Here is a 10,586-nt window from a genome sequence, read left to right on the forward strand (position 1 = left end):
TTTTTTAAGATATCTAATAAAAAATTATTTTATTACGTTCATAGCCATGTTATATAAAGTAAAAAATGTTTGTTTAATAACATAAAAATATAAAAAAAAAGTATAATTACAAGTAAAAAAAGATAATTAAACTTATTTATTAATTTAAACATTGTCGTCGATGTTTTCATTTTCTTCATCAGTACTACTCCAGTCGATGGCAGAATCGTCCTCAACATCACCTTCTTCTTCAGTGTCTGAAAAAAAAATAAGCAAGTTCAAAAATTAAGCAAGTTTATACAATTATAAATAATTCAAAAATTATGTATCATAATTTGTCATAATAATTATATACCTGATTGAGTTTTGAGTGAATCACTAACATAACTCGGCAGTTGATCCACTTCAAACCATTTGAACTGGTATTTGTCATCTTTTAATACCCAGCCATTATTTTCTGGTTGATATGTGGTTGGATTTTTTAAATGAGCATTATTCCAAATTGTACATATATAATTTGCTCGCAGAAATTGCTGCAGTAGTTCGCAAGGTGGTAGGTTGCTAGCGTCAAAATTTCGCAACTTCTTTCGGTCAAAAGCTTCGTTTACATCGGAGACTGTGTACGAGTCGATGAATATTTGAAGTCTAGCGGCATCAACATCAATTACATTAGGGACATTATAGACATTGCATATAAATCTCTGAATAATATAAAAGATATTTTGTTGATGATTTAAATTTTTAATTAATTCGTTGTTGCCGAAGTTCTTGAAAGCTTCCTGGTACTCTGGATCTTTTTTTAATATCTTATACGGTTTTAATTTTCCTTTTCTGAAGAGCGCAGGATTAAAATCACAACCTGTGATGGCATGAAATCCAGGTAAGCTCTGACAAGTTAACAGTCCCAACTCTGCATGTATTTTGGTTAGGTCCACATACCTTAAATTATTTCCAGTGCCTGTAAGCATCCAAACAACCGAATCACTTTTAAGGTGATGCATGTTACCAAGCATTATAGCCGCAATATCGGTATCAGCACTTCTTATTACTATTTCTGCTGGATAGTTGATGTTACATGCATGATATACTATCTTTGTATCTGCTTCGTGTGCTGGGCATGACAACTCTTCATCAATCCTTGAGACAACTTTGTTGCAATTATCAACAGTAAAAGAATGACACTTTCTGAAATTGATGTATATTGTTTTGTTGCCAATAAATGGCACCACTTCATCAGTAGCCCAATGTGAAATAAAAAAATCAACTAAAGCTTCTTTGAAATTTAAATTTTTCAACTCATCTATGGATGGTGCGCAGTAAAAGAACGCACTCGACTAAGCGCTCTATCTCACTCGCACCTACTTGAAGTTGTTACCCCGCGCTCGCACCTATAGTGGACTTTCGATGTGTCTGGCAAGATGTAAAAACCACGAAAACTGTCCGGCTATTGAGGTAACATCTTTTTATAAGTCCCCAAGTAACATATATAAAATTTAGCTTTTATACTATAACGAAAGTATAATTATAATTTATTAAAGTTTAGGGGTGTCTGGCAGGGGGTAGCAACTGGCATAAGTGTCCGGCAATGGATGACGAGATTTTTAAAGTTATCCCGAAGGAAATATTAAAAAATTGAGCTTTATACTTTAACGAATTTCAAGTACTATTTTATACACCTTTACTACCTGTTACCTGCCCAAGTAACCACAACCCAAACTTTATAGTCGCTGGTCGTTCTTACCTGTATAGGAGACATCTACAGAGAAACTTTCAACTTTTATAAAATAACGAAGGTCTGGCTGTCGTGGGCTCTTGCTCTATAAAATTAGTAAGTCTCCTTTTAAATGTTTTCTGCTACCTGTTGTTATATTGATTTATTGCGTTTATTTTTAGAAACCACTCTTCGTTTAATTGAATCTTATTTACAATAGGAAATTCGTTACCCTTTTTGTATCTTAACTGATCGTAGTGTAAACAATGGCCAAATTCAATAGAATTGCTTTTAAACTCAAGTACTAGTGCTCTAAGCCACTCTAACTCGATTTCGCTAATCCTAGCCAATAAATCGAGTAAAGACCATTCTCAATCTTCAGTGACTGACCTTATAACTAATCGGATCCGCTCTTTTAGAAAATAGAAAGAAAAAGATATAAACATTAAGTAGTTTACAAATAACAGAATAGAGATATTGTAAAAAAATTCAACCGACTTTTTACAAATACTACAAAAATAATTCCACTAAACTAAAAAGCGTTAAATACCATCGTATCTTCTGATCAATTTGAAGGCGGTGCCAAGACAGTGATGCATTAACTCAAGCTGTTTTAATCATAACTATTTAGGACCAGTAGACGCCGCGCGGTGTCACCCGCGTGGGTCCCGTTGCCGTAGGAATGCGGGGATAATAATTATATAGCCTTCCTCGATAAATGGGCCATCTAACACTGAAAGATTTTTTTAAATCGGACCAGTAATTCCTGAGATTAGCGCGTTCAAACATACAAACTCTTCAGCTTTATACTCGTAATCTTAGTATAGATTTACAGACAGTTTTTTCCCGTGGTTCTTTCAGAAACGGCTTTAATAATACGTCACTGGCTTGATACCGCCTTCAAACTGATCAGAAGGTGGAACATACGATGTTGTTCTTTATCGCTTTTTTAGTTTAGTGGAAATATTTTTGTGATTTAGAAGTCGGTTGAATTAATTTTACTACCTTACTATATTGTTTAATCAAAATATTTTTATTAATTAAATAATATTTTTTCTACTATACATAAAAAAGGTAACCGCTTAACATAACAAGTTAAAATTCAAAACTTTGAATACCTTATATAAATATTAACTAGAATAACGGACTTTTATGCCAGGATTTCAGATTCAGAATCAAAGTTTTAGTTAAATTATTTTGTGTTGTTATATTGTTGTTGTTGTTGTTGTTCTTACACAAATGAATTATTATTGTTACATGAATGCGATCAGGTATTGTCAGCGAGCGGAAATTACGTCTCTAATCAGCTTATTCCGACCGAGTGCTACGGGGGAGTGACACAATCCTGACAGCGGGCAGACTTGTACGAAGCGCTGCTGCATACCTATTATTTTTTTTAATTTTAACAATCTTTCTCCCATTTGTTGTTGAAAATTATAAAGCTACTGCTTAGAAAAAACGAAATTACGTCCATTGGTCTCTGTCGACAATTATATAAAACTGGCAAAAGAAGTACCTACTTACGTTTCTTAAATTTCGGTGTCATAATTTAGTGTTAATTAGTTTTATGAGCCGTGATAGCCCAGTGGATATGACCTCTGCCTCCGATTCCGGAGGGTGTGGGTTCGAATCCAGTCCGGGGCATGCACCTCCAACTTTTCAGTTGTGTGCATTTTAAGAAATTAAATATCACGTGTCTCAATCGGTGAAGGAAAACATCGTGAGGAAACCTGCATACCAGAGAATTATCTTAATTCTGTGCGTGTGTGAAGTCTGCCAATCCGCATTGGGCCAGCGTGGACTATTGGCCTAACCCCTCTCATTCTGAGAGGAAACTCGAGCTCAGCAGTGAGCCGAATATGGGTTGATGACTAGTAGTTTTATAAGTGTACTTTTACTTTGTTTATAAGTTACTATGTTTCCTTACCTGTTCGTAGAAAGAAATACAAAGCAATTTGACTACTAGTCAAAGTGCCATTATATTGAAGGGGACTTTACGGTTTTTTTTTAACCGACTTCCAAATCATCATTCATCAATCATCATTTTATAAGTTGGGCTATGCAACTTGAATTTGTGATAGTAAAAAACATAATGTTTTGATATTTCCGTCATTGACAGCCAAAATGTTTATTTATACTTCATCATCATCATCATGTCAGCCGATGGACGTCCACTGCAGGACATAGGCCTTTTGTAGGGACTTTGTTTAAACGATAATTAAAGCCGTTTCTGAAAGAACCACAGAAATTTCGTAATTTAAACGGCTTGAATTAAAACATCACTGGCTTGGCACCGCCTTCAAACTGATCAGAAGGTCGTCGTCATCAACCCATATTCGGCTCACTGCTGAGCTCGAGTCTCCTTTCAGAATGATAGGGGTAAGGCCAATAGTCCACCACGCTGGCCCAATGCGGATTGGCAGACTTCACACACGCAGAGAATTAAGATAATTCTCTGGTACGCAGGTTTCCTCACGATGTTTTCCTTCACCGATTGAGACACGTGATATTTAATTTCTTAAAATGCACACATCTGAAAAGTTGGAGGTGCATGCCCTGGACCGGATTCGAACCCACACCCTCCGGAATCGGAGGCAGAGGTCATATCCACTGGGCTATCACGGCTCTGAAGGTAGCACATAGGTAAGATGTTATTTTTTGCTTTTCAGTTTAGGTTAATTTTTTAGTTGGAAGTCGGTTAGTTTTTTTTTATTAAATTTTTTTTAGAAATATAACTCTGTGTCTAATAGCCAAGATTCAAACCCAGGACCTCGAGATCCGAAAACACCACTTACATTTCTGGTAAGTTTTTTAAAAGGGATTTAAACTAGCTAGGTATATACCTACTATGATTACATTCCCTAATTGGTGACATTAAGATAATAAGCCACGTGATCTTACTAATTGGCGCAAATTGGTTAACATGGAATCTTACATCAAAATTATTATAATTGTGTAGACGCTTAATTGAAATTTCTAAGCCTTGCCTGAAGTAATTAAAATAATTATTTCTGCATAAAGGCATACTAATATTATAAACTAATGGAAATGGGAAAAACGCGGATGAAACCGCGGGATGTGTGCGATTTATAAATATGAATATATTATGTTGTTTATATTAATGTGTTGTGTTGTAAAGGAGCAGTGATAGTCTAGTGGATATGACCTCTGCCTCCGATTCCGGAGGGTGTGGGTTCGAATCCGGTCCGGGGCATGCACCTCCAACTTTTCAGTTGTGTGCATTTTAAGAAATTAAATATCATGTGTCTCAATCGGTGAAGGAAAACATCGTGAGGAAACCTGCATACACAGAATTATCTGCATATCTTAATTCTCTGCGTGTGTGAAGTCTGCCAATCCGCATTGGGCCAGCGGGGTGGACTATTGGCCTTATTTCTCTCATTCTGAGAGGAGACTCGAGCTCAGCAGTGAGCCGAATATGGGTTGATGACGACAAATATGTTAATGTACGACTCTTTATGATAATGCTAGCTTCACACATTAATAATCCTGATTTTTCAACCGATGAAAATATGCAAAGAAGGTTCAAGGCTTATATTTTTTTAAATGTATAATCACTCGTAACTTTTTACTGAGTGGTCCGATTTTGATATTTTATTATTTGAAAGGGTTCACCTACAAACTGATCAGTAGAGATTTTTCGCTTTATAGTTTCATGGGTATTTTTTAGAAAAATATATTTATAACTAAGTGTTAGGGAGTCAAAAAATCAGTTTTACGACTTTCATGTTGTGGGCGTCTGCTAATATAACTTTACTAGCGGATGCCCGCGACTTTGTCCTCCCATAAACCTCTTTAATCCGGCCCTCTTGCAATTTTTCCTGGCCCTTTACTCATATTTTTTACGTTCAACTAGTTTTCATACATATTATGGAAGCATTTTCTCGGAAGGCAAGAAAGACCGTTAAATTGCCTTAAACAATATGTAAATAAACCATAGGATATGAAAAAAGGGCACAAAATGTTTCGTCAGGATCGAAAACAAAGCGTTATAGACAGGGTCGATGTAGCGGAAACTGATAGAATGGGCCCCTTCGTACGGAATAAAGCCCCCCCCCCATCCCTCTAAGACAACGGAGTGTGCAATTTGTTGACACATTTATCGTGATCGTTCAAGCGATTATTGTAATAAATGTGGCGCCAATTAAGGTAACAGTTGTGACTGTTCACAGAAATCTTTTGTTTTCAAACAACTTCCATTGTAATGCTTGCCTTTCGTTGTAGAGCGTAATTGAGAGGGAAGATTAATAAGGCGCTCCTTCATTGCAATGGTTGTTCATATTTACTAAGTACGAGTATACACGCCTTGATTTGTGATCATTTGTGTCTGTCTTATATCATCATCATCATCATCATATCAGCTGATGGACGTCCACTGCAGAACATAGGCCTTTTGTATGGACTTCCAAACATCACGATACCGAGCCACCTGCATCCAGCGAATCCCTGCGACTCGCTTGATGTCAGTCCACCTAGTGGGGGGTCGACCAACACCGCGCTTACTAGTGCGGAGTCGCCATTCCAGCACTTTGGGACCCCATCGTCCATCGGCTCTTCGAATTATGTGCTCCGCCCATTACCACTTCAGCTTCGCATTCCTCATTTCTGATTCGATCTCGCAGAGATACTCCTAACATAGCTCGTTCCATCGCCCGCTGTGTGACTCTAAGCCTTCTTATGAGGCCCATAGTTAGCGACCATGTCTCGAAACCATGTCATCATGTCTGTTTTATATATTAGCCCTACCCTATCCTAATCCTAATGTGTTATCCTATCCTAATGTGTATCTTGTGCTCAGCAACCTAAGGGCTAAGGCATAGGTTTATGGGCCAAGAGCTTGTGATCTCCAGACCTTCGTCTTAAACAAGAGTTGAAAGTAAGTCTGCCTATACTCCTACTATATGTAAGTATGGTAGGCAACTATAATATGGATTTCGGATCGTAGTGTAGCGTAGCAGGTCAAGTTAATGTTCTCAATTTGTCTAAGTATAAAACCCTAGAAACCATTATTATTTGATCTTAAATAGTATTTTCCGAATATTAATTTCAAGAAGAATATTTCTAATTCAAGGAAAAGTTTTAAATTCCATGCGAAATCTGCAAAACTCACAACAGAACATTTCTAGTTACTGTGGCCAGAGTTTGAAGTTGGAGCAATTCGGGAACGGTTTACTAACCCGCCGGTGCAGAAACTTTCGATATGCAACTTACCTAACCCAACTGGGGTTAGGTAACTTGCATATCAAGTGAGAGAGAAGCGAGTCTAACTACAATGAAGCCTTATATTTATTGTAGAAGGGTTAGTCTTGTTAGATGTGCTAAAGGTTTTTAACTAGGGTAGGCATCATGTGGTTCTAAATTGTTCAAAATAGAAAATTCCTTCTCCAATACAGATTCGTAATGAGTCCAAGATGTGGGTGTACTAACGAATGCTGCAAATGTCGTGGAAGGATCGCAGTTGCTATACATCTTGCAAGTAGGAAACCAACAGATGTTCTAACGTATATTTAAAGAAGGTCGCTCTAAACGTGACCTATTCCAGCTTATTATCCAGGGAAAGATAAAGGGCAAACGTAGGCTTGGACGAAGACGTACATCTTGCCTGTACTAATGTGTAAGATTGTAGAGATGAGTGATATTAGGTGATAATAGCTGCAACACAGTGTTCCACTAACGCAGTATTAACGAATTTTTAGGTTATATAGTTTGTCCAATTGTCATAGGTTACATAGATTTTTCTTTTGTTTTATGTATGTACTTCTTGTGATAAAATTATTTAATCAAATGAACTTATATTTTTTCTATTAATAATATATTAACTCGTGAATTTACGCCAATGGTTCAAGATTAGTACTTTTTTCACTGTTTCGGACAGCAAACAAAGATAAATCAGCCTTAATGATTGCTAATCTCCGATAGGATCTAATAGAAGATAATGTCATCAGTGTAGACAGTGCATTTTTGAATCTACGTTCACGGCATTGATTATAGACCGCACACAATAAATCGTGGTTACTTAACTAATGATTAAATTAAAAAACCGGCCAAGTGCGTGTCGGGCCGCAGTGTGGGGTTCCGTAGATTAAGTTAGCACTTTAATTCTTTATGTAATGCCGATACCGATATCCCACACCCTGGAATAGATATATGACAAAAAAATTCATTTGCATGTAGCGAAGGAACCACAAAATTGTTTTTTTTTTTACCACTTTATAGACGTAATATACATACCCAAACCAAAAATCAGCATTCTAGTTTTTAACAGACTCTGAGTTATCTTACTGACAACTTTATCTTTCTAACTAACAACTAAAAAATGCATGCGAATTATGCAATTTTCAAGTTCCAACTACGTTTTTTAAGTTATTAATTCTTTAAATAATACCTGTATGTAAAGTTTATTTTACATACTAATGCTAATTAACAGCTTTCTTGTAGTAATAGGCTCTGCGTTAAATCACGGACGGACGGACGGACAGACAGACGGACATGGCGAAACTATAAGGGTTCCTTGTGGACTATAGAACCCTAAAAACGATAAAGATTATACCTACGCAAATAAAACACTATGAAAACGTTAGTAATTCATTGATAACAGCGCTCGTTAAAAGCCTAATCCGAATATAGAAGTAGATGATATCGTGTGTGGCAACACGAAAGTCCCATTTAACACCTTGGCCGGTGCAAAAGGCTCACTAAACTCAAATAGGAGTCACGAAATGGTGTCATTAGCCGAATTACATACGTGACCGCATAATTGAAAGGGACTTGAAATTACTTACTGACGGATCAACGTAGCTGAATGCGTAATTTGTAAAATGATGAGTGCGTATTTTCATAAAATGGTTTGCTTTCCACTGATAATCTGGGTTAAGCCGAAAAGTATCAAAATACTTGGACCTTGCTCACGAGATTACCGCCATGTGGAATGTTGAGTCAACTACTATTGTTCCAATAGTTTTTAAAGTTAATGGTCTTATAGCGAAAAGCTTCGACCACAACTTAAGAAGCTTTCACTTAACTGTTGGATCAAGAGTCGGATACAGAAGGAGTGATTCTTGAGATTATTGTGCCCCGCTAATAATACGCGCCATCTCAAAAGAATCACTGCCTTTTGATTTTGAGATTTTGGGTTGATTTTTTTTATAAATTTTTAATAGTAAAATAAAAGAAAGTGCATAAATAAATAAATAAGAAAAAAAAATAGTGTATAATATTTCACAAAAATAGTTTAAAATTCGATTTTTTTTGTTTTATGGGGTTTGAAATTATTAATTTGCGGATGAAGGTAACTAAATGCGTAATTATTAAAATAATGAGTGCGTATTTTTACCGAAATAGATTAAAAGAATAATACGCTAACTTGAAAAATGGTTTTTTTCAAGTAACTTAGCATCATCACAGAGAACATAAATGTACAAGTACGTCATTCCAGTTGGCCTATTCAATATTTTGGTCTTAATTATCAATCTATTAAAATAACCATAAAATCATACAGTGTAAATGAGTATTTAAGTTGATATTATTGTTATTTTCATACATATTTTAATTGTAAAGATGTCAATTTTAAATGGTGAAATTGTCATTTGAATCATTAAATACTTAATAAATAATTTGCATGCCTAATTGGCAAGATACATCTACCATCTACATCTACCGACCACCTGTATAAATAATGCATGTATCTGCAAAGAAATAAATTGATTGATTAATTGATTGATTGATTGATCAACTGAGAAATATCACACTGTATAGGTATCTACCAGCAGCACGTGATGACATTTATTACAAAGAATCTCAATTATTTCGTATTAGCATAGTTACGAGTACGCTAAAGATCGTGAATTAGCCTGCAGGGATAAAATTGAATAACCTTAAGATATTTTCAAGAGTATACTGACTCTTTACACCAAATGGGATGCTTTTAAATGTTAGCCCGTTGACTGTCGTTGAATAAAAATTTCACTATTAATTAAAAAAAGCAACTGTTCATTGTAATTGAACAAGGAAATGCCGTTTTGCAAAGCCCTTTTATTCGAAAGGCTTTAGCTTAATTATAATGAGCAAAGTTCATTAGTAGGCGCGCTCTTTCTATCCAATTTTACTTTATTTACCTTACGTGCATTCATTCCGAGTTGTAAACGAGTAAACGAAGTAAATATTGGAACTGAACATGTGTTCACAGTAACTCCGAACAAAACTGAAGTATGTGCGATTCTGTTCTGTGGTGTTGAACGTGGAGGGACTCATTAAGGAGTTTGTTTACTTAATTTATACTAATATTATAAAGAGGAAAGATTTGATTGTTTGTTTGTTTGCATTGAAGAAGCTCCGAAAATACAGAACCGATTTGGAAAAATCTTTCACTCTTGGGATTAATTTATACTAATATTGTAAAGAGGAAAGATTTGATTGTTTGTTTGTTTGCATTGAAGAGGCTCCGAAAATACAGAACCGATTTGGAAAAATCTTTCGGCTATATTTTATCCTCCACGGGAACTTTGAAGGTGAGTTTGCAATGAAATCTTTGTATTTGTATACATACGAATATACAGGGTGAGTTTTTGAGATGGGCACCGTATGACGCACTTTTTGTTGAAGCTAGCACGGAATGTGCGTTGTATGCGTAGACTGCAGTCAAATACGCAAACTTTGAAGTCAAAGGTGACGACGTAACCCTACTCATCACGCCTTAAAGGGGTGGAACAGGAGGGTCTTTCCCTTTGCATTCAAATTTTAGATGTTTGTATCTGTACGGTGTTGCGTAGCCCAAAATGAGAGAGCTATTATGTTCTTTACAAAGTAGCTCGAGAGGCTTTATATATAAAAATGTGTGATCGCGGAGGCTTTTATCCGACTTCAATGTGATGGGTTT

Source organism: Bicyclus anynana, chromosome 14 (genome assembly GCF_947172395.1).
Source record: "Bicyclus anynana chromosome 14, ilBicAnyn1.1, whole genome shotgun sequence".
In the NCBI taxonomy this organism is placed as follows: Eukaryota; Metazoa; Arthropoda; class Insecta; order Lepidoptera; family Nymphalidae; genus Bicyclus; species Bicyclus anynana.